The 27,880-nt window shown below is 38.4% G+C and overlaps 1 long non-coding RNA gene across 1 annotated transcript in view; it reads right to left on the bottom strand.

Moving 5' to 3' along the window:
- LOC122820518 overlaps positions 1–27,392 on the bottom strand; it is a 94,632-nt gene extending 67,240 nt beyond the window's left edge. Inside the window, exons 1-3 of the long non-coding RNA XR_006368809.1 lie at positions 27,224–27,392; positions 25,785–25,865; positions 16,547–16,707 (exon numbers count right to left, since the gene is read on the bottom strand). This is a non-coding gene — a long non-coding RNA (uncharacterized LOC122820518). The remainder of the gene's footprint in view (positions 1–16,546; positions 16,708–25,784; positions 25,866–27,223) is intronic.
- Positions 27,393–27,880: the final 488 nt, after the last annotated feature.

The raw sequence follows: 27,880 nt of genomic DNA, 5'->3' as shown, positions 1-27,880 counted from the left end.
AATCGCTTTGAGCCTTTAAGTCTGTTCAAAAAGGTGGCAACAACAAAAATTGTGTGACTGGTCTTACGCATTATGCATATCTTTCATCTCGTTTATTACTGCAGTGTAACCTCTTTCTCACACATCGCGGTCGCCTCAGAAGCATAATACATTGCACAGGGCTGTCGCTTAAACTGGCATCGCATGTTCGGCTCCCTGAATGCTTTAGACGTCTGAGACGAGTCAAAAGTTCAACGTTGGGGTTTAAAGGTACTTCATGCAACTCGGCGAGGCTGCAGCTGACCTGATTTATCTCCAAAGCATTCTCAAAGGCTTAGGAATACCGAGATCCGGCAAAAACAGGAGGCGGCTAAAACGGTGAAATAAAAATATTGCAGTACTGGTGTATATCAACCAGTTTTTAATTATAGATCTTCACAATAAGATTCTCACTTTGCTTGAAAATCGCTCCTGTGATTTTAGTAATAGTCAGAAGGTTCGGTCCAGATTTCAGATGCCTGTTTTCAGTGGATCTCTGCGTATTCACAGTTCAGGATTCATGAATTACCTAGTTGGCAGATTTTTCTGTGGAGCAGCTCTAAAATATATATATATATATAAAAAAAACAACATAGGTGAAATATGTTGTTGCAACGCTACTTGACTGTTGTTTCCCAAGTAGCCAATCTGTGAAGTAACATTTAATTTCCTTGGCACTGATTGGCTGTACACCCAGGAGCGGAAATAAGGAAGACTGTACATATCAGGTTATGTGGTAGTGCCTGTTACACTGTGTGTGCTATGTGGAGTAAATGAAGGTGTTTGAACTACTACTTTTAGCTATTCGTTGACAAGTGAAAGATGGTAAGTGTCTGGAGGTGACATTTGTTATGATTTGGTGCTATACAAAATAAATTGAACCGAATTGAAAGTTGTAGTCCCTAACATCAGAGGACCACTGCACTTCTTTGACATCGAGGGAGTCACATTCCATCCAGATTCTTAAAATCTCGTTCATTGCTACAGTGTAACCTGACTCTCTGTGTAACAGATTGAACAAAACTGTTAAAAAAAAAAAGAGCAGTTTTGTACAAGCTAGAAGTGTTTCAGTCGACACCAACTTGAATTAGCCAGGGATTCACTATGGACAGCACAGGAGACTTCCTATTCCCACCAACTGGACAGACAACGGTTAGCCCAGGTGGGTGGCTGGTAGAGAGACAGAGAAAGATAAATCAGGGTCCAAAAGCATAAAACAGAGTAGGTGTTGAAGTAAAACTCTTTTGGTTAAGACATATATAGCTATATTTTTGGAGTCACTGTTTACTGTGTAAATGTTACTGACATTATACCCGAACAGAACTAGCTAACCACTGCAGCACTCAGGAGTCAGGAGTCACCTGAGCTTGACCGCCGCATGTTGCCACGAAGAAGAAACCAGGAAGCAGTTGGAGGACACGTGTGATTTCAATTGCATTCCTTATTTAATGGAAGCACCGCAAAATGTTATTTTTTGACAAAACTTATGCGAACATTTGTAGTGTAAACACAGCTAGTTTATTCCAGAAACCACAGAGAAAAACTGCAGTCATGAATATAACTCAGAAAAATCTGTTTTATACAACTAATCAAGGCTGCAGTCAGGGGAACTTGACTGTTGGACATAAAAAAGAAAAACATCTATCACACCCATGCATTCTCCTCTACACATATCCCATGCTGCTTAAAAGTACGTGTATATATTTGTGTTTTGGTGCTATTTTAAATGTATTTTCTTATCATTTCATCTCCTCTTAATTTTGCTTTGGGATATTTATTTGCCTAAGTTGTGAAATCCCTGAAGTGCGGACACACTGTGCTTCCATTAGGCCCTTGTTCAGTGACAGTGAGAGCAGGCTGAGTGCTCCCAGGATTTCTGCTGACCACTGCAGAAGTGTAAATGTATCTGTATAAGCTACTGCCTGGTTTAGATTCCTTTTTATTTGCTGCAGTCTCCCCATGAATGTAAATTGATTATTTTTCTATAATGTATTCTCTATTTTAAAATCCCATTTTGATTAAAAAATAAATTCCTTGCAACGAGATTGCGTGTGTTCTCGTTGGAGGTTGTTGTTGTCGTTTTTATTTTTTCGAGGATGGAAGAAAACAACCGTGTTTTCTCCTGGAGACGATTCCGACAGCCGGGGCAACGCAATAGGACTGCAATCCACGAAAAGGTAAACCCCCGTATTGACGAACAAAACGGGTTAACCCCTCGGTAAACAAGCTGGAATGACAGAAACGGATTGCCAAAAGGGGGGTGAGGGGGACTGGAGGAGGAGAAAGCGGAGGAGATCGTGGGAGGAAAACAGCAAAAGGGGGCAGGAAATGTGTTCAAAGGCTTTGTTCCAGTGTTCGGAAAAAAAAAAAAGAATTTACATCAGGCAGGTGAAAAGCAGCTAACAGCAGGACTTTGAAGTGTCTGATGCTCACACACCTTCATTAGTTGGAGACACTTTAAACCCCCCTCCTCTTCCCCTGCTGCACATGTTGTTGCTGTGATACCCTCACCGCACCGGGGATGCAGTGACTGTCAGCAACTCAGCTGGAGCCATCTTCACCAGGTGTGTGTGTGTGTATGTTTATCGGTGTGTAGGGCATAGACTGTGCCTATAAGTCTTGGCCTTGTTTGAGTAATGTATGTGTCTGTGTACTAGTCTTTTTGTAGAGGTGTGAGTGTGTGTCGGACAGGCCGTGGGCATAATTGGATTGGCAGCTCCTGCTGTGAAGGGTGTAACAGAGTCAACTGGTGTGTGTTCCTAGAGAATATGCCCTCCCCTCCTTCCACCTCCTCCACTAATTCTACTTCCTGTTTTCCTCTCCCCTCCCACCTCCTTCTGCTGTGATCCTAATCGAGAGAGAAAGGCCGATGAAAGAGCTGCAGTCGGTGGTCACGGCGCGTCTTCCTCCTGAAATGGAAGTTGGAACAGACGAGAGAGCTTGAAATATTTATGTAAATATGACGAGAACTTTGGGGAAAGATGTTTTTATGTAGAGAATGAAGACGTCAATTCAGAGAAGAAAAGACTAGAAGTCATTAAAATGTAGTTCAGGGTTAAGAATTATGTTTTATTTTTATTTTTCCTTTTCAGTCTTGCAGATCATTGCTGTTTATTTTTGGGGTTCCTTTGTCTCAGTTGTGTTATGTAGCTTCAAAAAGTAAATTCAGAAGCTTAGTGTGGTTTTGTCCAAAACCAAACGCAAAACGCAGTCAGTGTTGGAACAGATAAGAATCAACCGTCTGTGCTGTCTATCTGCATAATCTGTTTTTCTTGTTGCAGAAACATCTGGGTTACATCTACCAGCAGTAGTTTCCATGACAAAACGTTGTCAATATTCTGCTAATGTTTCAAATTGTTTCTTCCAGCGTTCGGACAAAATAGGAATTTACAAGCACAATTTCGCAATTGTCGTGGTTCCATTAAACAGGAAGCACAATTAAAATTACACATCAAGATGTTTGTTCATCCGATATATTAAAAAAAAAAAAGCAGTTGGTCACATGACTCACCATTGTCAAATTCTTCCTCTTGTTCTTATTCTTGTCTAAAACCAACAACGGCACTGTGAGTAACCAAACAAAGCTGGTGTGTTAATCAGCTGTGGGTTTCCACAAAAGCTTCCGACTCAAATTTATTCTGTAAGCAAAGTGAGTTCAAGCACAAAGTTCGCCGTCCTACTAATGGTAAAGCCAGTTCACCCCCAAAGCATGCCCCAAGATGCTGAAAGAAGTCTTCAAAAACCCCTAAAATGTCACTTCAAGAGAAAAATCAACAGCAACATTATAGGAAAGGTGTTTCAATTATTTATCTTTGGGTCTTTGAGGTTGGAAGCTTCCTGGCCGTCACCCTAATCCTCGTCTACTTCAACAAATTCTCTTTAAATGGAAGAATGGACGCCAGGCCAGTCCATAGCGCTAATGACTTCCAGAAAGAATAAACACGTCAGTAAAAATTACATATTCCTTTAAACCTAAATCTACAAAGAATTGGACATTTTTAGATGAACATTTCTTTTAAATGAGAAGAATATTTAACTGGGTGTTCTAATCTGGAGATACTTTTAAATAACATGTTAAATAATGTGTTCTAAAACTTAGAACTCAAACTTTTCCATTGGGATGAAATCTTTTGGAAGTGTATAGATTTTGTTAGATAACTGTGCTACTACTTATTGTGGAAATCTAAAACTAAATACATTCTCCACAACGTCCATGGGAAATGTTCACATCTATGTCCATATGAGGCAAAAAACATATCTGCATAATGATAAGCCAGTATTTGGAGGTAAGTAATGGAGTGAAGTCATACGACACACAATTGTCCCTGTCATCAGCTTATTCATAATGGCTCTTCTATCCCCAAAATGTCCCCTTCCAGTGTGTGTATATGTGTGTGTGAAATGGTTATTATGTTTTTTTGGCATGCTCTCTCCTTGACAACCTAATTACTACTTTCAGCAGTACACTGACACACAGATCGAAAACCGCAATCGGGAATAAGGCTCATTTTTGACAGGGTGGTGGTTTATGAGATGTCTATGTGAGAGATTTTCTTTTTTTTCTTATCTCTACTTTGTGTTTCTGTTTTCCATTTTCAGCTCTACGGCCAATTATTTATATTGCTGCTGCCATTGAGAAGAATGGGAGACGGGGACTGGCAGTGGAGGGGGGGGGATGAAGTGAGATTGGCGAAAAACAAAAGACGACGACTTTCTCTTATTGACTTTGAGTGAGTAAGTGCGTTTGTGGTGCAATCGATGTGGGCAGACGGATTGATATCTACTCAGGATTGTGTCTAGAGTTCCATATATTACACAGACAGCATCATCTTTAACAGTTAAATAATGGAAAACCTCTGACTGGAATAAACTGAAAAACCGAACAGGTTTTTACCAAACAGGTTGAGTTATGTCAGATTATACAAATGGATGGATATGATGCCTTTCATGTGTTTTATTTAATCAATCTGTCAGTCCCTGAAAGGCAAAACTGCCAGGTATTTGATTCTTTGTGTATTATAGTACAGTGACATTGCGTCAAGGTCTATGTCAGGTTTTCTGTGGTTGAACATCAACAGCAATGCTATGGATATAATCTCATAAAAGGAAAAATTATATTTGTTGCTGTTGGGATGGATCCAATCCAACATCTGTGTGGAATCTAATCATCATTTTTAAATGACTGTTATTGGAAAAGCTGAATCCACTCAACTTCCAATGCTTATTGTGCAGCAGCTAAAGGTAGACCTCATTCAGGCACGAATCAATTCCGGATCAGAATTTTAAGGCTCGACGCGACAAAAAGAGACGGTGCTTTCGACTGCCAAATGGTTCCCGTTTTCTGTTTTTGTTTTTAATCGCTTGATATTCATAAACCCAAGTGAGCAAAAGATGTTTTCAACGAAAATTCAAATCAAATTCAAAAGTATTTAATCCCCAAGGTAAATTAAATTTAATTAAATTAAAGACATTACGCAGACAACAGTGTGAGTCAAAGATATATTGACTCTTTTGTTGAGGATAATGCCAACCAAAGGAAGAGAAATTCACAGAATAGTGCTAAATATGAGATATTTACAGCACAGCTCCAGCATTTGCAGACGTTTGGGACCACAGGTTCCTAAAAGTTAAAATTCACAAATACCTGGGACTTCCTCTTAAAAACATTGATAACTGCCCATTTCAATAGTAAAAACACCAAATTAATAGTAAGTCTCGATGCTCAAGGTGGAAACCCTCCACTCCAGAAGCGAATGGAGCATTTCTGTTCCTTATTTCTGTTCTTTGGTGTACAACCAATCAGCGCAGAGGAATATAAATGGTGCTTCTGGACCGTCTGCTTTGTAAACGCCAACCTAAATATTTTAGCTTCCCAAGGTGATTATCAATCAAGTATTTTAGACGTGCGCTACAAATAGAGCCACAAATAGAGAATACTTTGGAGGTAAGTTCCACTGAACAATCTAAGAGGGTACACTCTAAATATTTATACATTACAGTCGGATGGAAAGATGACTGTGACTCCAAACTGTCAACAATGCAGCTTTTTAGTTTGCAAACAGCAAGACGTTTCTTAACATCATCAGACATAAAGTTCAGTTTATTCCAGAAGAAAAATGTCACTTGTACAACAATCATACTTTCCAAGTAGAGCTACGACACTTTAGGATGGAGCACTAGGAGAATGTTGCCAGGGCAAATAGGCAACAGTTATTTTTACTCTATTTTTATGTATGCTAAATAATGCAGTTTAATACTTAAATACTGCAAAATCTTTTTTCTGTTTCTCTGACTTTCTGCATGGGCGGAAAAAAAAAAATATCACTTTTACATTTGTCCTTTAGGCTAAAGCTCATAAAACTACTTATTCATTCTAAAGACTAAAAGCTGTTTAATTGATTCATTTAGAAATGTAACTAAGTTTTAATCTCTTTCTATTAGAGCATAAATGCTTATTTGTTTCTCTATTCTGGTCAATATTACATTTGGTTAATTTTCAAAATAGTACAAATATCACCCTTTCGGATGGAAAATTAAATGCGAGATGATAAAAAGGTAACTGCTAATTTTTGAAGTATTGAAGGATAACTAAATAAAACATGACTAAATAGCTGAATTATCTATGAGTTATTATGGTCTATAGAAATGGGCAAAATACTGAGATGAGTGCATTAACTGGAATACTACCACAAACTACAGGTTGGGTTTTCATGGAGATGTTGGTGTAAGTAGCTGTTTATTTCTTCTGTGGGTCATGTATTGGACAAACAGAGAAAACACCATGGGCCACGCTGTCTTTTTGTAAAATGTCTACACTTACAAGCGAACCAAACAGGAAAAAAAAAGAAAAAAATAATAATTGCATTTTTTCCAATTTGTTTATTCTGGAGGAAATGCTTTTCTTTTTCATACGGTATTCTGATATCTTTTACTCGTGAGCCATGTGGTCCCACTGGAAAAGTACTAATGGAAAGGAAAGCAGCAGTTGCAGAGAAAAGATGGTTTCTGTTTTCAGATTTTCTAAGAAAAGACAAATTCAACATTAAATTCACTCCAGCAGCTGCAGAGTGTGTGTTTTTTTTGGTGTTGTTGTTTTTTGGGAGGATTTTATGCCAAAGTCAAATTCAAGTCAATATCAATTTAGTATTTCCATCTGAAACTTCTACTGCAGGAGCATGGAGTTCGTCTCCAATGGTCACTCTCTCAGACAGTTCTTCAGCTCCTTCCGTAGCTTTTTTTGCCTTTTCATGTTTCTGTATGTAGAAATTAAATATCTTCACCTGGGCCTCCTCACATTTTCCTCCATGTTCATAACACTGCTGTGAATAAAAGGTTTGCAATGCTTACATTCACTTACTGCTCACTATCACCTTTTCTAATCATACCTATGTCTTCTACATCTTTACCAATTTAACAGGTTTTATTTCACACTGTGTGCCGAGAGCTCGTTCTTTATACAATCGTAAAAGATGATGTAGGCGCTGAAGACGGTATACAAAGCTTTTTTTTTTTTCTTTTAATTTCGCTGTAATGAATCATCAAAGAATTTCTTCCACATATCTGCTTCTCTGACTCACACGGTTCGTTGGAAGCTCTGAAACACTCCCCAAGCTGTCTGTTTGATTTCATTAATCACTGTTTAGCCCGCAGAATATTAGCTACTGCCGGCTCCAGTCCCCTCCACCACAGACGACGCTCCGCCAAAACGTCTGCCTTACTGCTGTGGTGAAACGGATAATCCCTAATATGGGGTGGCATTGGGGGGGGGGTCCAGGTGACAAGAGGGAACTGTCAATTTAAAGTGAAGAACATGGGTATTGCCCTGGGAAACAGAATTACTAGAAATCGCTCGGATTATTTTGTCAATTAAGTGTACCTACGTTGTTGGAAACAATCTAAATTAGTTCAAGTGTTCCAGTGGCAACATTCGATTGTTTAACATGTGACTCGTATGATGCGAAAAAAAAAAAATCCATTGTAGTTTTGCAAGATAAACCAATCCATCCCGATCAAAAGCTTCTTTTAACATCCTTTAACTTTCATGCTTTACCATCTCTGATGGCTAAGAACATCAGAATTTCTGTAAATTATTGGGTTGAACAGTAAATTCTAGACCATAGTTGAATCATACTAAGTTCAAGAGACCGTGGAGGCCACTCCGGCACCTTCCTTTTATTTTCTATTGGACTCGGTGTGACGGGTCGGTCCGCTGGCCCTTGTGTTTTGAATCATTTTCATGTTGAAATGTCCAAGTACTTTCTGAGGCACAGATGTTCCTGCAGGTATTTCCTGGTGACTTTCTGATTTAATCTTGGCTGCTGTTACGTCCACTTTCCTACCTCCCTGTGCTGCCTACATATCCCCAAAATATCCACGTCGGTGTTTTGGTGTAGAAAACCTTGTTGGCTTTTCTCCAAATGTTGAATTTATTGTTGTGGCCATTAAGTCCAATTTTGGTATCATCACTCCAAATAGCTTTGTTCCGGAGGTTTTGGGGCTCGCCTTTTTGCTAGTAGAAATGACTTTCTGCTGTTGACTCAACCATGCAGCCCATTTTTCTTCAACTTTCCTTATTGTCCATCTTGATCTGCATTTTACTTCTTATTAAGGACAGTTTTTTTGAGTTCACCTGACCATGTCTCGGTGTCAACAGAATTCCTCCGTTTGCACTTCCTAATTAAGCGTTTGAACTCATGTCTTTTGGTTCTGCTCTGCATCCCCAGAATCAGAACCAAACATGGAGAAGCAGCATTGAGTTTTTATGCTCCTGTAATTTGGAACAAACTACCAGAAAACTGCAAAGCAACTGAAACACTGACTGCCTTTAAACCAAGGCTGAACCCGCCTGTGTTTCAGTGTGGAAGTAGAATCGTGTTCCTCGCTCTACTGCGCTCTGTCAGATCCAGAGCAGCTGCTGAGCTGCTGAGAAAACAACTCAAACAAAAACAAAATTAGATGCAACCTCAGTTTTAAATTTTTTTATTATTATTTTTTTCGCCTTTGAGTTGTCTTTGATTAATAACTGGCATATTGATCAATATTTTATTGCTTGATGATTTTGATGACTTGACAAAATGCAATGTTGATTGCTTGTTTCATAATTGCTGTTTATTATGATGAAAAGCCCATTGAACTGCCTTGTTGTTGAAATACAAAATAAGCTTGACTTTTTTGACATTATCAGAATATTGAAAAGGTTTTGCTCACATTTATGACGTTTTCTTATCTCTTAAACTCCTTGAGATCCGGCCATCTTGTGTTGCTTTTGGAGAACTCCTAAGCCTACTTCATGCTGTCATACAGGTTCTACTTAAGGTGATTTCTTGTTTCTGTGGGCTGCTAAGTTTTTAGGCTCTCCATTAAAAAAAAAAAAAAAACGCAGTTAAATCGGCTCTACTACGAGGAACGGCAACGGCGTTTGATTAGTATTCTGTGAGAAAAACACTGAGTCATCTGTGTGACTAATGACAGTCTGGACTGAGTGTTTGTTCTCAGGCCTTCAGACGGAACGGCAGCAGGAAGTAGGCAACGTGAAGGGCAGCCCTTCCAGTTTGAAGGGCGGCAGGTAACAACGCTCACACGCTGCGAAGGACCGTCAGATCAACAAAGCATGCGGCGCGGGTGGAAAACGTACTTAAATTCTCCCTGTGTGCTCGACTCGATTAGAAAGTTAGAAAGAAAGAGAGGCGCAGTGAACAGGAATATGCATTAGTCCAAAGATTGTGAACTGGAATGTAAAAGTCGCTGCTGAGGCTTAGCATTCTAACCGGGGAAGCGGATTTAAGCATCAACCCCCCGCCCCTCCTATTTTCGTCTGTTTGCACTTCACGCATCTGTATTGCTGTGTGCTGATTTCTAAACATGTTTTGTCGTGTGTGTGTGCGTGTGTGTGTGTGTGTTTGTGTTCATTTCACCACCACCTGCATCCCGGTTCGCTCTGCGTGGCACATTTTTCCACTTAACATGATAGAAATGCCTCTGGCCATGAATAACACATTTACTCTCTACTGTACCGAAGGCAAAGTATTACATGATCAGTTTCCTCAGCCAGGATATGTTCTAAATGGAGGGGGGAATCTGTTCCTTTAGGAGGCAGAAGCTACAGAAGCAACACTATTTTAGGATTGAGGGGGGAAAAGAAATGCTGGAAAAACAAGATCAACAATGAGGGGAAAAAAAGCAGGCACAGCAGTCAGTAATGATTTGTGTCCCCTCCAGAATCGTAGATGACGCGAGGCAAGTGTGTTTCTGTGCATGTGTGTGTATCTGTAGATATCTCTGTGTGTGTGTGTGTGTGTCTTAGGGCTGAGCGTGGAGGGGCTAATGGAGTGTTGATTGCCTGGCAGTAAGCAGGCATCAGTGGGTAATTGCAGCTCTACGGTGTAACGGCTCCAAAATGAAGACGCATTTCACGTTGGCGCACGTGGCGGAGGGCGATGAGAGTTCTGATTGGGGGAACGCGGCTGCTCTGTCTGTGCGGAGTGAGGTATATTTCTGTCGAGCAACAGGGCGCCACTGAGAAGCGCCGCCGAACTGTAGGTTTAAAAAAAAGAAAAAAGAAAAAAAAAAAGAGTCAACATCTGTCTGTAACGCTTTGAGTCAAAGTCAAAAGGTAAGAAAAAAAAAAGGCGAGGTGGAGCTTGCCCTTTCTTCCTCCTCCTGTTTTCTTTTTCTTTTGAGTCTGGTCTACTCTTGGTGAACTTCGCTCGTGTTGCCAGGCGACAAGGTTGTCTGGGAGCAGGGCTTTGATGAACAGGCGCAGTCTAATAGCTATAGCCCTGCCAGCACACTTAACTCAGGCACAGACAGGTAGACAAATGTGTTGGTGTGTGCAAACACAGTGGCATGTCACATATTGGACTTTCCCCAAAGGACTTCATTTTAGAAAACAAACAACTTCTAGCATCACCCCACATCTACTGTTAGCTGTAAACTTTGAAATGATCAGTGACCTACTACATCATTCACAAAGCAAATAGCAGAAAAGACACGATGGAGGAAGCTTTCATTTCAAATTAATCAAGTTTTGCATAACATCAGTAATCTTAACTTAAGTGGCTTTCTGCATGATTAAATGAATAGTTCCCTCATCAGTGTTAAGCATTTGGCTTTCAGTACCAGGCAATCCAAACCTTTTATTGTGCTCATTTGACTGTGAAAAAAAAAAAACTTCTTAGTCATTGTTGAAACAAACAAAAAAGTGTAAACATATTTATTTGTGATATTAATTAAAATATCACTCACTATAGAAGGACCCATTTTCCTGGAAAATGTTACATTGAAACTAATGCCAAATCATCTTTTCTTTATTTATTTTTTATTTTTAACTGATAAACTGTCTAAATAGGTTATTTAGGGTTCTATGTTTATGTGGCTGGAAAAAAACAAGGTTAACAAATAAGTGCAATTGGTTTCTCTGAAACAAAATATTTTATGTTTCTGTGCAAATTTTGACCTTTTTGTGTCCTTTACTTTGGCAATACTTTGCTTATTTCATTAAACGTTGCTCTGGCAGATGAATTTTCCTAATGGTTGCAGCAATATAACTGGGTGCAACTTTGCAACAAAACAATAAGCAAACTGGTCATCTATTTAACCCCCAACACACACTTTATTTTTACTTTATTTGGACTAGTTAAATGTGTGTAAGATGTGTTAGTGTTTAGTTTTTCTATCAGTCAGTTTCCTTTAATTTTCCTCCTTTTATATAGAAATAAATCAGCTGCTTTGTAAAATGGGTCAGACGCGCTGAGGAAATTTTTGCTCCATCTGTCCACATATGGAGGCTTTAAAAGTCCATTTTTCACTGTGCCAATGGAATCTCTTAACCTTCAAAGTTTTCTAATCCTCAATAGTGACAGAAAATGATGTCATCTGTAACTTCAACTTTGATACAAATGTTATTTTTAATACAGCGTTGCCACATATTGGACTTTCCCCAAAGGACTTCATTTTAGAAAACAAACAACTTCTATTAAAAAAAAAAAAAATATTCTTAACATGTTGTTATTACATTTGAAATTGTGAAATAAAATATATTTAATGGCTGATGTAGTTTACAACGGGAACACAGACTGAATCGTTCAATATTTAATCAAGTTTTAGCATAACACAGTAATCTTAATCTTAAGTGGCTTTTCTGCATGATTAAACCCTCAATACCCACTGTCCCATTTTTAAGCATTTGGCTTTCAGTACCAGGCAGTTTTTATAGTTTTATTGTGTTTTTGACTGTGAAAAAAAAAAAAAAAAACCCTGTTTAAAACAAAACAAACAAAAAAAACAAAAACAAGAGTGCCTGCAGTGACTCTGAAGACAACGAAAACCACCACTGTTACTAAAATCACAAATCAAGGACAAAGCAATTGTTATGTAAAAATGTTACATATTTTGCAATTCATGCTTCATTCTGAATATTGTTAAGTGAACAAGATGTGAAACTGTATTAATTTGTGATAAATTGTCAGAATAAAAAGTGTTTTCTTGATTACATTTTGTTAGCGTGACTCAAGAAATGTTTTATGCTTTCTTTTGTTGATTTAATTTTATATTAAATAATCTAAAACAATCTGAGGTAAGACTACACAATGTACAGCGAATATGGCATCATCACAATATCAGTGTGTGCAATATTTATATCACAAAGAACTGCTTGGTGTGCAGTAATTGTTGGTTGGTTGAAATATGCCAAGTGTTGTGGACATGTATTTTACATAATGATGTAATATTTAGTCTCAAGGCAGCAGATGTTCACAGGCGACACAAATATCATTCCCCACAATGCTCAGGGGCATCATAATATTTACTAATATAAGAAAGGAAAAGATTTGGACAGCTCTGATGTCTGGCATCTTTAACAGAAAGTGAGATAGACTTTGCTTTCCACGACATGCGTTTTGTCCAGTTTTGTTGTCAAGACAGCAGTGCATAAATACTTCCTGTTTACTGCATGTCACAAATAGCGTCTGTGTTTGAGAATTTGATGCTCGTTGTTCTGCTGGTGATAGTTTATAGAGCTGTATCTGAGTGTTCCTCATAAACGTGAATATAATGCATAGGCCTGACAAAATAACAAAAAACATATTGTCCTGGCTGATAAATTCATCCAGAAGTTCTTACTATAAACAGTAATACTGTTATCTTGAGATCATTTTTAAGTAATACAATGGCAATGGCATAATAATGCAAGTACACTCCCACAAAGATCAATAAACTTTCATTTCCAGCTAATATTTAACAGAGAAACAGGAAGAAAATGTTAAATATTCTAAATAAAGCAACTAAAAAAAACAAACAAAAACTGCCTTAAAAAAATGCAGCCTGGTTTAATTTGTTATACGATTACTTAATTTCTAGTTTATTGTGACAGGATTACTACTACCTCATATAAACTGGGCAATCTGCAAAAAAGCAGAAATACAAAGTGCCTGGCTGTCCTACTGAAGGAGCCAACCGTAAAGGCACTGTGTTTCTGTTGCTACGGTTTCCATATTCCACCCAGCGCTGACTTCATACAGCGATTAGAGCCTTAGGACACCATGAAAATCTTACGCAATCCAGGATAACATCATCTATAACCGATGAGAAACTATGTGCAGCAAAAAGAAGCTTCAGCTAGCAGAACTGCAGCACTTATCCATCAGCTTCTGCTCGTCTTAAACAAAACTATTTTACAGAGACTGAAATGTAGTACATCAAAAATAAAGTTGTACCATTTTTCTTTTTCCCCACTTTTGCAACTGATTTTTAGCAAGCAACATGTAGAGAAAGAAACTGCGCTTGACAAAGTCCCGTGATGCTGGCTAAATATGATCAGACGGCTCAACCAAACCTCATAAAATTCAGCATCGGTTCGCTGCAGAAGAACGCGAAGCAACACGAATGCAGTGGTCGACGCCGAAGCCCCGGCACACGCTCGGATGAGGTAATTAAAAAAAATGTTTGATCAGTCCTAGAAATGAATACCCAAGCCGTTCTTCAGTGCCTCAAGCTCAGCTCCTTACGTGTCGCTTCCTCTATCTCTTTACATGTTTAAAGTGATACTTTAATCTACAACTTTTTCTAATAATTGGCTGCCTTCCCAGTCTCTTGCCCTCTCGTTTAAAAGCGATAGTAATTCACACTCAGACTGCGGTTCATGAAAGCATTTACAGTTGCTCTAGGAAAAAGTCCTTTGCTGTAGATAAGAATTTGTCATATTTTTTTAAAAAAGAGAAAAACCTAATGGAGCACATTCCCAACTTCCTCAGCCTTAGCAGCTAGCTGTGTATTCAGGCCACACACCACTGACTTATGTTTGGAGTTCTGATAAGTTCTTCTTGGAGTTTTCTCAGCAAATATTCAGATGTTGGGGGTGGAAAGCAGAAGAAATTGGGACAGATTGAAATGTGAAAAGAAAGACGTTCTAATTTCCTTTTAGTCTTATTTGAGCGAAGATACCTCAAGCCAAGTAGAACTCAAGTTTTGACTTAATAACTCTTTCGAGTTCTGCGCTTATTCCAAATGAACTGAAAACAGCTCATAGCCGCCACGTTTCCCTCCAATTGTCATGCAAATTTTGAACAAACTTTCAAAATGACCCAGGTGACGCAAAGCGCATTTTTGTCAGATGCTAACGTTGCAGATGGCTGCAATAAACAAGAAGAATAGGCTGCAAATTAGCATGGACCACATATTTCAGATAAATGTGCCTCTGTTGTGGGGTTTTTGTGTTTCTGGTAAGGCACAGACCCTCCAGTGGACGGCAGCACTCACTACATCAGAACTTTATCAAAAAAGTTGTAGTGAAGAAAATCCATTGGACCAACACCAGCCTGGCCTTACCCTGCCCCAAAATGTTCTGCGCTGTGTGACTTTATTGTTCCTGGTTTTCATAGTATAGAGCAGGGGTCCCCAAAGTCGGTCCTCGAGGGCCGGCATCCTGTATGTTTTAGTTCTCTCCCGAGTAGTACCAACATACCTTTTCAGCAAGTCAATGTTCTTCTTAGGCCATCATTTGATCCAGGTGCGTTAAACAAGGGAGAGAACTTGAACATGCAGGGGGCCGGCCCTCGAGGACCAACTTTGGGGACCCCTGGTATATATCCTTTATATGGTTCTGCGGATGAAGCAATCCCCAGTAAATGGACATATTATAATCCTCAACTCTTAAGATTCTTGAGCATTTGGAATTCCCAATAAATTACTTCTATCAGGCAGTCCAACGTTTCCTGTTTGTTTTGCTAGTTGTCTTTTTCACAGAATTTGAACAGAAAACCAACCAAAAACAAGACACCATCCATCTCACATTCTTACTTTTGTGAATAACACATACTTAAAGGGCCAGTATTATGTGTTTTCCAGCCACATAGTATCTATCAACTATGTTAACTATTTTACCTTCAGTTTTTATAAAACACTATATACATCAAGCATGACTTAAAATAAATTTGACTTAGTAACTTGATGTCATAAAATTGGGTCTCTGTCTCTTTAAAAACTCCTGCTCTTTCTGAAACTCCACCATTGGGAAGTCACCACAACATAGATCCTCTATTAACACGTTTTTCTTTTACAACTAGGTTGTACAATGAGCTAAGGAGATGCAGTTTCACCAGGTCTTTGCTAACTGCTGCTGGCTAGTCTGAAGGAGCAGGTGAGGCTGCAGGTGAGACAGAAGCTCAGAAGCTTGGAAACTGCAGCTCAGAGGAGGAGCTTCGTCCTCAAAGGTGGGGCTACGTCCACCCACGCATTTAGAATAGCTTAATGGTTGCCAAGGGAGATTAAAGCACTTTGAAATGCCTTGCTGCTGAAATGTGCTATACAAATAAAGTTTGATTTTGATTTGATAAAGAATCAAAGCAACACTCCAGGTATGTTGTTTATGAGGGAATAACATTTTAACTAGATGTAAAGCAACAAAACAGAGTCCATTTTACATAATATTGCCCTTCTAACATTTCCTGGTCATTGTCAGGGTTTGATTCGTACATTACCCATTACCGTCCATCTTTGTTGCTTTGCAAGTACCTCTCAGAAAACAACACTGTGCATAAGACTCGGAAGGAAATTGGCGTACATCACAAAAACAGCTAAATTGTAAGTAAACAGTCAAATCAGGTTTGGACTAATCTGAACAATAAAAGCTTCTTAGCTGCAGATTGGGTGTGTATGTGTGTGTGTGTGTTTACTGCAGTAATGTGTGTGGGACTGCTAAAGTCTGTCAGTCTAATTGTGATTATGGCATTTAATTAAGGCAGATGATTTTCACTTCTGTGGTAATCACTGATGTAGTTGTTTGGGGACATGTTTGAAAAATGCGAATTGTGCACGTTTTCCCTCAAACCGAGCATGAAGCTGTCTATCTGTCTTACGGCGGGATTAGCGTCATGTCATCCTTCTTGGAAAAGAAAAACAACAACAAAAAAAAACAACAACTTTGTTTCCACTGAAATCTTCATCAAGCCATCAAATGTCCTCTTGCTAAAAATAACCGTCTCATGTCAGGCTGTGGAAGTGTTCCCGTCCACAGCAGCTGTGTCAGACTCACGTGGCAGCGTGGTAAAACGTCGGGAGTTGTCACCGCGAACAGCTGCATCTCCCACCTCCAGAACCGCCACTGCCCTCTGTCACCGGAGCTTTCCGCGATGACGACTGAGTCGTTCTCGGGCGTCTGTGGAAGCTCGACTCCCTTCTGGCAGATTAAATGACCTGTGAAAGCCGGGATGAGAAACATGAAGTTGTGATACATAAACAGATGGAACTTTTTGCAGGCGTACAAGGCTAACTAGCCAAGTGTGAAAACAGCTAATTGGAATGACGGCGATGTACCCCGTCCCCGCCACGCGTGCGTGCGTGGGCGGGCGGACTCGTTTGTGTGCCGGTCCGACATGCCCGAGTGGAGAATCTAATGTGGGATTTCTTGATTTGTCTGTCAGAGAAGGTGAGATGCGCGACTCAAAGCATGTCCTTCATCATTTAGATCATCAGATTTTGTTTATTAACTAAGACAGTTTTAATGGGCAAAATGGCTCCTCTCTGTTTCCTTCACGAACTAAAAGAAAAAAAAAAAAAAAATCATGAAACCACCGATAGGCGAGTGAACATCATCACAGGATTATGTCTGCATATAAATGATGTTTCCACAGCAACACTGAAGCGCTGCTGATAATAGCACGGATTTCACACAATTTATATTCCATACGGCTGATGTGTGCAAGCCCGAAGTTACGAATCAGAAATGTGAGACAAAAACATTTAGACATCAAGTGTTGCTACAGACTCGGTGTTAAAGGCCTCAGTGTGTAACAGGAGAATTGTGGGTTCAAAAAAAAAAAAAACACACAGCTACAGAACTGTATTACAAAACATTCGCTCTAACTGTGCTTGGACTATTTACGTTTTAAATTCTCTACAACTAAAATGTAGCAGCTTCTCAAAACTTCTGCTGTTTTGTTCCGGGTTTCTAAGTGTCTTTGCTTCAATAGGATATTTTGTCAGCATTTCTAATCAGTAAAACTGCTCCGATTCCACTGAACCGTCCTTGTTTTTTTCTGTCATCCGACAGCAGCGATAGCAGCAGTTGTGACAGTGCCAGAGGCCACACTGATCTGCCACACAATGATCTAGCAGTCTGCTGCCGCCTCTCCTTGGTCGTCCTGCTTCCCCTTTTTCTTACCTAATAAGACAGCTTTACAAGACAGGAAGTCAACCCGTCCACCAAGCACGCTGCCCCATTTCCATCTTTTGACGGAGCATGGCTGAACGTGTGCCTTTCTCGTTTGACAAATCGTAAGTCGTCGACTCTTTCATTTTGTACGTTTGGGGAGCTTCTTCCCCGTTAATATACAGTTAAGCTTGATCAACTGTTTTCTGTCTCATTTGAAAGAGATGTAAAGTTATGAAGGCATCGTGCAGGTTGATGAAGAAAGCGATACATGTTCACGTATGGAGGGGAAGGGGCAACGAGATCAACTACGACGCAAAATCAAAAATACGAAACAAAACAACATCTTGAACCTCAAAATACTAATGTAATACAGATCGAGGTACAAACACAGAAAAAAACAGTTTGAACACTGCAAACAGATTCTGTCTGACAACCTGTATTTACATTCTAGATGTCTAGAAATGTATGTTGACCAAACATCTATATTTTGTCTATCCTGAACCCCGATTTAAGATCTCTGCATTGGCGTTTTGACTACTAGGAAGAATAATTGAAGATGTCTTCAGTTACATTTTGATGAGTCAAAATTCCGTTTAAAATTTCTCAAATGAAATCAACAGATTCCTCATTTGCAGGATCACTCGCCTGTAACTGCAATTCAAAATCTCTTAAACATACTTATTAGTCAAAATTACATTTTGGGCACTTAAATTACTGTCCTTTTCTGCTACCACTAAGAGAGTTAAGTTTAAGATTCAGGAAAAGAACAGATCGAAGATAACATGTTCATCTTTCTAAAAGGCATGTTGGCAACACGACTGGTTATAAAAAACAAATCCACTAGATCACTTTTAATTTAGCTGTCAAACAATTAAACCATTGTTGTTCATTTTCCTTGCGAACGTTTCCATCTTAAAAGTTTTTCTTCTGTCGCACTCTAGTCTTGCCTGCAGAATTTTGAGTTTTCTGTGCCAAATTCTTAGAAAATGTCACAATGTACAAAGAGCTCAGCAGAACAGGATACGTGGAACTTCATGAACATGAAGACTGCTTCCAATATTTTCCATTTCTTCTCTTACGACACACAAGCTTCACTTAAAATTGGCTTTGAAAAGCTAAGAACTACTTTCAAACCATTCCCAAGCTAAAAATGGTGCATTTTAAAAAAAATCTTTTATTTTTTCATTGTTTTGTTGAAATTTATAAATGCTACACAAATCTAGTCACAACGTTAATCCAATATATCTGAAATAAAAAACTACAAAAATATTTTTAAGTTATCTCTAACTCATTTAAAGACACATTTAAAAGGAATTTTGATGAGTAAAAATGACAGTAGATATCTTTAAAAAGCAAAATGTGAGATATCGCAAATTGATTTCATGACTTGTCATTTGTTTATTTGAAATATGTTTCAGATATTCAGTAGTTTATTGTAAATAGCTTCATCTGCAGCCTCCATACAACTCAGTATTTTGTCCTGTCAAAATATAATTACAAGATATCTTAATATAATATATCTAGTCATAAATGTTACATATTTGGAATGCAAGTGTGAGAGAACGTATTTTATGTCAAAACAGCCTGCCTCACACCGGAGCACTTTACTTTCTGTTCGCTCAGCAAATCGACATCAGTGCTGTTATATTATTGTATCCTCTACAGTAGCTTTACAAATTCTGCCGCTGATCAGCAGGTTTCCCAAGGATTTGTGTCAGATTTATGAGGTAAGCTGGGATATTGCTTTTGCAGAGATTCAAAACGGGATGTCACTGATCTAAACATATTCCAGCCGATCAAAAGATGAATATGTCAAGCAGCCAAACACGTGGATTCTGTTGGTTTTCAGAAAGGAATGAAAAACAACTGCAAAGACAAAGTTTTCAAAAATATATGCTCGAGTATTTTAAGGCTTATGGTATTTTACACCGTCAAAAATATATCCTGTAATATTTTCAGGGTTCTACACTATGAAAATATATAGCAATTCTGTGGCCCAACTCTTAACAGCTTTTAGCTTATCGTGTTTCTGATCAAGAAAAATAAAATTCAGAAAATGCGTGGGTGTTTTTTTAACCTCAAACCTCGAGAACAGCTGACAAAAATGTAAAATATCTCCAAATACCCACTGATGGTAGTTAGGACTAATGAACTGCCAGACCGGATAGACCTTGCAATTCTGAATAAAGCAACTCCTCCATCAATGGTTTTTTTAAGACACATTTTGAAGTCGCATTAGAAAAGAGTGGTGAAAATAACAACGTTGTAAATCATTTTCGGAAAAAAAAAAAAAAACGTTTTTACGCTTTTTAGTTTTTCCGAAAGGAGTTAATGTGCTAAAAGGGAGATGGAAACACACTGCCAATCAGCTGCTGATCCATTACAAATGTGTGAAAAAAAAAAAAAAATTTGTCAACATTGAGGTATTGTCGAAAATGCACAATTTTGCAATTGCTTCGTTTCCATTACATAGGAAACAACATTAAAATCAAATGCGAATAAGTTTGTTCACTCAAGAAATCATTAAAAACATGTTGTGTGGCCATTGCCCTCCAACTACTAACCTTCTTCTTCGTGGTTTGACTCGAGTGATGTGAACAAAGTGTTTCCATTGCAGTTCGTGAAATAAACTCATTTCAATACAGCCAAAAAAAAACAAAACACCTCATTCTAGTACCAAAAAAAAGAGGGTTTGTGGTTTTTTTTAAATTGATGTGCTTCCATGGAGCAAATTCATTTCTGAAATGTCAAATTGAACAATTATGTGATCAGTGGAAAAGCAACTACTGTGTGTCATAGCCATGATGTAATCCCACTTTGATTCACTTCAAAAACCAGTAGGTGGTAACCTGTCTGATTTCCGCTTTCTTTTTCTTCTTTTATGCAAAAATGTTAAAAGTTCACTCAAAATTTGCATGACAACTGGATGAAAACAAACGTGCCCTCTTCTTATGCTGTGAGCTATAAGCCAACACAACATTACAGCAGCACATTAGTAAAGTGAGGACCAGACCTGGATGGATGTGTGCTGTTCTGGAGGCTGATGAGGAGTCTCTGTAACGGAGTAGAAGGTGATTTGACTAATTAGCAGCTTTGCTCACTAACACAGGTTTGTAAAATCATGTTTCTCCTTTACAGATTTCTTTTGTTTTTGCTGTTTTGTCACATTGAAATGTTTCAGATCATCAAACACAATTAACATCAGGCCAAGACAACCACTGAAATGCAAAACACACCTTTTCATATCATGAATTAATTTTCTTATGTGAAAAGAGCTGTCCCAACTAACCGGATCTTATTACAAAAATTAATTGCCCTCTAAATCTAATAACTGGTTGTGCCCCCTTGGTGGCAACACCTGCCATTACGCGTTTGTAATAACTGGTAATGAGAGTTTTACATCGCTGTGAGGAAATATTTCCCCACTGTTCGTTGGTGAATCGTTCTAACTCAGCAACACTAGACATTTTTTGCTTTAACAGTTGATCTAAGGCCATGCCACTCAGCCTGTGGGTCCAGTCTGGGCTAAAACTTGGCCCAGACTGGACTCAGCCTCAAGTCTTAAACCTTCATCTGTTACTTTTGCACCAAAACGGTATAAACACCTTCCAGAAAGTTCCACTTTTGTCTAATCAGTCCACATACTGATTTGTTAAGACCTGAAATATTCTAAACTTGGCAGAAATCATAAAAAGAGGAAATCTGTAAGGGTTAATACTTTTTTTAACAGGAATAATCTTCTGAAAGAACCTGGTTAAAATTTCCAAGGCTAGCTACTGTAATGTTGGCATCTTTACATGAGAGTAAAAAAAAAAATATTTGTTTTAATTAGTGAGTGTGGCCTATGTTCAAGTGCACCCAATAGAAGAGAAAGTACGATGAGCTCCATGTTTTTTTTTAGTAAGTCGGATTTTAAAGAAACAGTTTTCCTAATAGAAACTATCTTGTGTTGTATTCAGGATTATATCATCTTTAAAACTGTCTTGAGCAATACATTTGTCATAAACATTCTAAAGTTTGAATTTAGTATTACATTCCAGCACAACTAATCATCTCTACACTGTTGGACAAATAATAGTTCTACATCAGATTCAATGCATTTAATTTTGACCTCAGGTTTCAATACGTTGTGCAGATTTTTCTGTGTTATATAATTTGAATTTAACAATCTGAGTAGTACAAAACGCCATTTGCTATTAACTATTAAGCATTATATAAACAATACGATACAAGCAGCAGAGATGCACAGAAACACGGTGAATATTTCAACAGAAACGCATCTCGACGTGATTACACACAAATCCCACCTCTGGCATCATCTGCAGTGTTCCAGCAGCTGTGCTGGATGATCATCAGTATTTCCTTGAGCTGTCTATAATATAAATACATCTCAATGTGATTCTCATGCTTTTTTTAATAATGATGTGACTGAAAGTTTACGTCGATGCCAACATGGCAACAGTGACGGTGAAAAAACAATATTCACATTCCTGTTTCCCCAACGCAGGAAGCAGATTAGCGATCAACAGACACCGAGGGAGAAGATTTGTCTGTTGGTCGCTGTTTGAATAAATAGAAATGATGAAAAGCTAAATCATAGAGTGATAACAGACGGTTTTCAGATTTGAACTGATATGGTGTTCGCTTTAAACTCATTTAGATTTTGAGCTTGTAAATTAACGATCCTGCATCATGCCATAGTTTCATGTCATAAATCAATCTTTATCACTGAAAAATATCAGAATGAACAGATTCTGCATGAGTGAGGAAGAGCTGCACTTGCTGTGAGAAATGAGGAAGTCAGGTAATACCAGATTGTAACATTATAAATCAGTTTTTTTTATGTTTAAAATTTCAAGAAGTATTTGTTTACAGACACAAAGGAGAAAACGTGTACAAGTTTCCTCCACTCTGCGTAAAACTTTAGTTCAATAATCTGCTAGTGTAGAAGAAAATACAATTTTGCAATTAATGTGTTCATTAAATAATGAACACAACTAAAATCACTCTTGAATACGTTTGTTCACGCAGTGAGTCATTAATAAACCTCCAGCTACTTCCTGTTGTCGTCTTCTTTGTGGTTTGTGCCGGTAGTAACTTTCAGTTGTTGATCATGTGACTCATGATGCAAAAAAGTCCAACATGAACCAATTTCTATGTGGCCAAAATGAGTTGTTTTTTTTTTTTTCAAATTTGCGTGTTTCCATTAAGCAAATTTATTTTCAAAATATCATATTACACAATTATATGGTGAATGGAAACACAGCCATGCTAGGTTTCAGGTAGCTGCAGAGGAACTACTTTTCAATATTTTTTTTCCATCTGATTTAACCTTTATTAAAACAGGTTATCTCATTAAACTTTTATTTACAAGAGAGGCCTGTTTTAATAAAAACAAATTTAAAAAGACATCAATAAAATAAGTTATTAATAAAAAGTACTCAGTTAAACAAGCTAATGAAAAATAAGCTAAAACCAAGAACAAGTTTCATAAAAAGATTGTCACAAATTGTTGTAATGAGTTTTTTTTTTTAAAAAGACTCCCTTTCAGAGGACAAGTTACCATCCAGTCCTCCTGGGATTTACTTACTTTCCCATAAACTCAAAGACATGACAGCTGCCTTACTATAACTTTACTGAATTTCACTCCGAAGCGTTCAAAATGTCCCTTCAAATGTTCTGAAATGGAAACATTTCCGCCTTTATGACTACACATAAAGACAGCGTTTTGCTACGTTCTCCGGTTTGCTTGGAAAAGGAACGTAATTTCCAGCTCGGACTCTTTTTTTTCGCGACGCCCTGCAGTAGAAAAGCCGGTTCATTTCCAACTGCAGCTTCCATGGACTCCTCGGCGGCCTGAGTCTTATTCCCAGGTTAGATTTAAGGGGAACCACTGTCATCTTGTATGCACCAGCAGCCCTTCTGAGGCAGCCTGCCAGATAAAGTGCTTTACTCATGGGCATACTGATAATAGTTGATGGTGCAGGGAGAGTTTTACATACTCATTTTCTACTACAAATTTGGGCCTGTGGGTGCCTCCAGTCAAACGTCTGCATCTCTAATGTGCTGCAGGGCCCTGCTGCTTCATCACATTCCCTCTATACTTTCCAGTCAACCAGTGTTTATTTTCCCTCCCTGGGCCAGACAGATGGGAGTGTTCGGGAATAAAAGACTCAGTATTTACCATATTATTTACTAGCACTAGAGCTTGTCCCTTTGGCTACTGCCGCCCGTGAAGAAACCACCTCTTTCTCCTCCTGCTTCTCCTTCCCATCTTTGGCTCACCAGGATCATTTAGGATTATGAGCAACAGCCGCCCAGCTGGGGCCGTTTAGAGATGTGTCAGCACTGGTTTTAACCACACCGACCCCACGGCTTAGGACTAAACGTGGTGGCATGTACAGTGATTATAAACAAAAAATATTCCACCCTTCTATCTTTTTGTTGCTTTCACAAATCAGTTGCAGTCGACGGGCTAGCTAGTCAAACGCAAGAGCAAATAAAACTCCTTTGTGTCAAAGTTAAACTTATTTCTTCAAGACAGCAAAAATATTTTACATAAAATGCGATTCTATTACTATTCAACCCCTCCAAACTCGCTTCAAATTTAGCAGAGGTTCAAGTCAGGTTTATTTTTATATGGAATATTTCATCATGGAGGTAATTCAAAGTGCTTTACACCATGGAAACACCAAACGGTCACCTCTTATGAAACAAGGATTAAACATTACATTTTGTCAAATGCCATCATTAAACCTGGCATTCCACATCAAATACATGTAATGCATGAAGTATAGTGTATGCATAATGGGATGAAGGGTGTAGAATTCATTGTTTTGCTTCATCAAAATGTTAATTTTCTCTGTGGGATTTTTTTTCCTCTTTTTTTTTTTAAACACAGATTAACTGATTTTCTGAGGAAGAAAATGTAATAATCTATTAGTGAGTTTAAGTGGTGAAATAATCATCAATGTTCCAGTGCTACTAATCAAACAGGTGGGATTTGAAAGATCTCAGCGTTTTGGCCGTTTTGCAGTTTTCTGGAAGTTTCTTCCGGACTAAAGGAGCATAGAAACAAAATGCTGCCAAAGATAACAGACATGGTGTAATATTTCCTTACAGAATCTTCATAATGTCCAAACAGCCTTTCTTTTCACCCAGACCAGGAAACACTTTCTTGTTTTCATAGATTTTGTACAAGTGTCTTTCATTAAGGACAGTTTTAAGCCTTTGTTTGACAAGGTTTCGGTAAGTCAATAAAACCTCTCTGTAAGGAAAAAGTGTCAGGAGAAATAGTAGAGAAAGAGTTAGCAGGATGTACACTACACATTTAATCCTAGCACTATTTAACAGTCCAACTGTACAGTACATCACCCCATAAAGGTGACGTAAATGTCAGAAACCTGCAGGCCATGTGAGCATACAGCAGATTTGTTCAGCTATACGTTCAGGAAGCTCATCTCTTCCTCTGATTCGCTTCAACGTCTGAAAATACCGAGCTTAAAGGTACAACAGCTTATGTGACATTAGACAAAGTGACATAAAAATAACCTGGAACTAAAACACTCATCAGCCAGAAAGAAGGAGTCATGTTGTGCAACACATTGCATCGGGATGTTCGTCCATGGGTTATAATGGTTGGGCGAAAAAAAAAAAAATCTAAATTTAAGATGAAGTGACTTTAGGGCTGAAAGAGGCACTCTGCTTCTCCATGCATCCGCACAGGATCAACTTTGCGTATGTGTGTGTTTGACAGTCTAATACTGCCACTGAGTAATTATTGGCAGATTATGGAAGAAGAGGATGGCAAGGAGCTTTCTTTGATGGGATTAAGCACTCAATTACCAAACTAAGTCTGCTTTCCTTACCAGCACTCCCCCACACACCCGTTCCTCCAACTCACACACAAAAGCAGCCCAAACATTCAGGTCCGACACTTTCTGAATACATAAATGCATGCGACTCGAAGGGTTTTCACAAAATGATTCATCCACGCCTGTTTACATCCGTCTAAATCAAAACCATCGGCAGATATCCTGGCAGGCCTGTTTTTATCCGTTTCAGGAATACAGGCATTGCAAACTAGCCGGCCTCACTAGAGGCTTTAGAGAATACTCACCCAGACAGGCATTAGAGGCGGGTGGAGCGTTCAGGGCAGCTGTGGGTCAGGAAGAGGAGGGTCTGCCTGCTGGGCTGTAGGCTGGTGGGTCCGTCATACATGTTGAAGCCGGGAGTGAGGAAAAAAGTTCTGATTATGATAGCTTCAGTTTGGCCAACAAGACTCGTTTTGCAAACATTGTGAACAGCTGTATTAACAATAGGAAAGAAACATTAACAAAGATAGTTTATTTTGGTGTAGGATTGAAATATATAGGTTTGGGAAAATACTGAGAAGCACATATGTGCACAGTTTGGACAAAATTAAATAAGAAAAAACACTAAAAAGTGTTTTATTTCCTTCTTTTGTTTAAGTAATTAAGCAAACAGCCAAACTACTCCGGTTAAGCCTGTTCCAGTCCGTTCACTGATGCTAGCTTTTTATTTATTATTAATTATTATCATTATTATTATTATTATTATTATTATTATTTAAACACACCAGGGTGTAAAATGCCAATTTTATGGTGACACATCCAATTTCGGTTTACATGTGAAAACCATGCTCATAGTTTTGATGTGGTCGGACATACTGTGAAATACACCTGTTCACAGATTGGACAAAATCACCTCAAGAAAATGATCATTTGTCACACTGCAAAAAAACCAAACGATAATCACTACCACAATATATCGACATCAACATCGGTATCTGCCAATATTAGTCGTGTTTTTAAGATATCATATCAGTTGGACAGATGTAAATGGATCGATGTTAACAACCAGTGGGGTTTTTTTCTTTCTTTTTTTTTTTTATCTTGTTGCCGTTTATGTTTCATTTCATAAGCGTAGAGTTTGGTCTGTGGTATTTGTGTGCTCCGATGATGATGCAGCGCAGGATTGTGTGGCACTTAACTGAAGCAGAGAAGTAATGTCAGAGGTATGTGTGTAGATATATATAATTGGTAAATATTGTTATTAAATCAATATTAATGTTGGCTATTGATATCGGCTCAAATTTTCAGATCAGAATCCTCAGAGCCAAGAAAACACGGAGAGCTTCGACGGGTGTAGATTCACATTTAGTTACTTCGTTCGAAACTAAGTTTTGCTTAACCCTTACATGCATGAATTATGATCCTTTGTGTCAGATTTCTTTTCCAGTTTGATTTTATTTTCTTAAGGCATAAAAGAGGTAGGAAAAAATAATTTGTAAAAAAAAAAAATGCTTTTTTAATTTTTTTAGATGATCAATTGTAATTTTCTCCAAATACAAAGTTGCTATTTGAAAAATACATCAGTAGTATTGTTCTTTGAGGGGTTATCTGAATATTTTTTTTACCTGCAAGAGTCATCTACAAAATAAAATACAGCTGCTGAAGTGCTTTTGTTTGACACAGAACATGAATACATTACATGAAATTGTTAACTTTATGAACAAATACAGCTCTAAATATTTACCTCGCTCCCCTGTCCAAGCCCTGCAAAGTTTTTATGCTGGTACAGTCCGTGTTGTGCTGCTAGGAAGCCTTTAGCCGTTCTCTGAAGAATGTGCAACAGTCCTGAGTCCCAAAGATGAAGAACGTTCTCTTATTCGTCTAGTCCGTGGAATGTTTCAGCCCGAAGTACTGACTGACAGGAAACTATTAGACCATCCTAACTCTTGTTTTCCGGTTTTAATGAAGACAAATCTCATCATGAACTGAGCTACAGCATCCCCTATTGGACATTATGGGTAACAACCTACAATCAGCTTGTAAACATCCATCCATCCATCCATCCATTTTCTGTACACCATTCGTCCCTAATGGGGTCGGGAGGGTTGCTGGTGCCTATCTCCAGCTGCGTCCCGGGCGAGAGGCGGGGTTCACCCTGGACAGGTCGCCAGTCTGTCCAGAGCTTATAAACATAAAACTATTTACACAGTCCATCTCTAATAATCACACCAAAGTCAGTATAAATATGTTTGGTTACAAATAATTTTGCAATAGCTTCACAAAAGTGCCCCAAACAAGCATATACATGTGTATATCAATAAATACAGTTTATGGGTGTACATAAGAGTGTGTGAAACACAAATACTGGAGCTACTTTTGTTCTTGTGCAGTTCCAAAAAGG

Source organism: Gambusia affinis, linkage group LG18, assembly GCF_019740435.1.
Source record: "Gambusia affinis linkage group LG18, SWU_Gaff_1.0, whole genome shotgun sequence".
Taxonomy (NCBI): domain Eukaryota; kingdom Metazoa; phylum Chordata; class Actinopteri; order Cyprinodontiformes; family Poeciliidae; genus Gambusia; species Gambusia affinis.
This window is presented reverse-complemented; position numbering and strand designations above follow the sequence as displayed.